This window comes from Trachymyrmex septentrionalis, unplaced genomic scaffold (genome assembly GCF_001594115.1).
Source record: "Trachymyrmex septentrionalis isolate Tsep2-gDNA-1 unplaced genomic scaffold, Tsep1.0 scaffold277, whole genome shotgun sequence".
NCBI classification, from domain to species: domain Eukaryota; kingdom Metazoa; phylum Arthropoda; class Insecta; order Hymenoptera; family Formicidae; genus Trachymyrmex; species Trachymyrmex septentrionalis.
The window spans coordinates 112,810-115,723 of record NW_017305438.1 but is presented as its reverse complement, the minus strand read 5'-3'; positions in this window follow the sequence as shown (position 1 = coordinate 115,723).

Below are 2,914 nucleotides of genomic sequence, written 5' to 3'. Positions count from 1 at the left end.
GTGCAACGTGGGCTTTCGTAACGACAGAAGTCGATGAATCAAAAAAATATCCACGTTGCTGAGCCACCCTGTCTTGCGAATGCCCCGACGTTGAGTTGATTAAGTGTGATTCGTACGTTCGCGTCTTCTTCGAACGTTCGTGTTTTGAACGTCATCAAGCGCGCAGGGATCATATAATCAATCCCTCGCAAGCGTTTGCAAATCCATTAAAATTTGCAACGGTTTGCGGGCGATTGATTAATTCAAAATCGCGACACGATTGCGACGTAATTTATTGCAAAACGTGTCGTTCGTTACAGTTCGAATCATTTGTGTTACATGCGGCCTCTTTATCGTAAAGCTACAGTAGAAAAGACTGGAGAAGGTACAAGTACTATGACATTGCGAGAAGAAAATCCGCAAACAAATACGAATGATGTCGAAGACATAGACGAGCGTGTTAAAAGAAATCGCGTCGCATTCATGTTTTATGATTTCGAAACGCGACAAGACGAGACCCTCGAAGGAACGGAGAATGTAAGAATCCACTCTCTGCGTCGCGCAACAAATTTGCGAAGCGTGCGCGGGAATAGAGGCTATGTCATTGCGTTGGTGTAGAGTGCGCGAATTCGTATTTAGTACAGACCCCGTAAAAGAGTTTGTCGATTTCTCGACGCAAACATCTAAATATTTTAAAAAAATTATCTGTATCGCGCTAAAACATTTGACGCTCAATTTATTTTAAAGTACATCGTTGAAAAGTCGGGAATAACGGAAGAACATCGTATGATTTTGAACGGGACGAAAATTATCGTTATGACGATTGGACGTACAAAATTTATCGATAGCTCAAATTACCATATGCCTATGCGATTATCGGAATTACCTAAGACTTTCGGGCTGCAGGATACTCTGGGTAAAGGTTTTTTCCTCATTTATTTGATACGCTGCAAAATCAAAATTATATTAGTCCAATACCTGATGCAATCTATAGTATTATTTACTTCCAGTGGTGCAAACATTCTGCTACTATCATATCCATAAAATTAGACGGTTTTAACCTATAATTCAATTGACAGTTTGTACCCAAGCCAACTAGTTTTGTTTGCAAAGTATTTTAAAAAAAGTTATTTTGTAAGAAAATGGAAATTTGACGTGAAAATTTTCGGGCAATGATTTTTTACAAATGTAACCTAACTCCGAAACAATGCATTAATCGACTTCATTTGACTTTTGGGGATGAAGCACCATTCAATAGGACTGTTTATAATTGGTTTGCCGAATTCCAGCGTGGACGTACCTTTCTTAGTGATGAATTCCGTGAAGATCGTTCATCCACGTCTGTTGTTGCCACTAATGTTGATGCTGTGCGTGAAATGATTGAACGAGACCGGCATATAACATACCGCGAGATTCAGGCATCCTTAGGCATTGACATGAAAGCAATACATACGATTCGGCATGATCACTTGAGCGTACGGAAACTTTACAGTCGTTGGATCAAACAAAATTTGACCGAAGCTCAAAAACAGGCTCGTGTTAAATGGAGCAAAGAAATGCTCAAGAAATTCAACCGAGATCGGTCAAATTTGATCTACAACAACATTATTGAGGACGAAACATGGATCTATTCGTATGAACCCGAAAGTAAACAACAATCCACTGTTTGGGTATTTCAAAATGAACCGAAACCAATAAAAGTTGTTCGTTCACGCAGTGCTGCCAAGCAAATGATTGCTTGTTTCTTCGGTTATACCGGACATGTGACAACCGTGGCTTTAGAGGATCGAAGGACTGTAAATACTGATTGGTATACAATAATTTGTTTGCCAGAAGTCATAAATGAATTGCGTAGAACAAACCGAAATCGTCGCATCATCCTTCATCATGACAACGCCAGCTGTCACACAGCACATCAAATCGGTGATTTTTTATCCAGTAATAATGTCGAATTGATGACTCATTGTCTCATTCACTCGATTTATCACTCTAATGACTTCTTTTTATTCCCAAACATTAAAAATAAGATGCGTGGTGAGCGATTTGAGTCGCCTGAAGCAGCTGTTGAAACATTTCGTACACTGATTTCTGAGGTTACAGCCTTAGAGTGGAAAAAATGCTTTGAAATTTGATTCGAGCGTATGCAAAAATGTATCGATCTTAAAAGTGAATACTTCGAAAAACAATAAAGTCATTTACTGAATTTTACATGTTTTTTTCATATTGTTTGTAGAAACTTTTCCAGCAGCTTACGTATAAAAGTTTTTCCTAAAAACTTTTTACGCGAGGAAAAAATAGGAATCATTCCACCGGGCGGATATAGATATAAAGATAATCACTCGCACAAAGCCTTACAGTGGTTAGTGTGGATGGAGCGTGAGCTCAGACATCTTATAATCCATGCAGGATGAGGCCGCAAGTATCGAATTGCCGGTACACCCGTCGGCGGATATTACGAAGTCGAACGAGACGTCGCATTACGTGTTACAATTTTAAAATTGTTTTTGGTATGGTTGTCCCAGCTGTTATCAAATCAATCGTGAAAGAAAACTTACGTCCGGGGCGTCACGCGAAGATACAATCGACGCTCGATACGAACAAACTCTCGCAATGACATGACGTCTTCGACAACGAGGATATAGGATGATAGAGAAAAAGAAGTGTGAATTTTCATGAGAAAAACGCGAGAATTGTGAGATGCGCGCTTTTCTCGAAAACCATGCTGATCAATCCTTTTCGCGAGGCGTTCTTTGATGACCGTACGGAAAATATCGTAACTCGATACGAAGTTACGAGTACGGAGAAAATACGCTACGTGGATGAGTGTTCTCTGTATCCGTACGTATTGAAAATAGGTACTTTTCCGTTAGGCCAACCTACGATTTATATCGAAGAACAGTGTTCGAAGTTGATTGGCGCAGCTCTGAATTTTAAT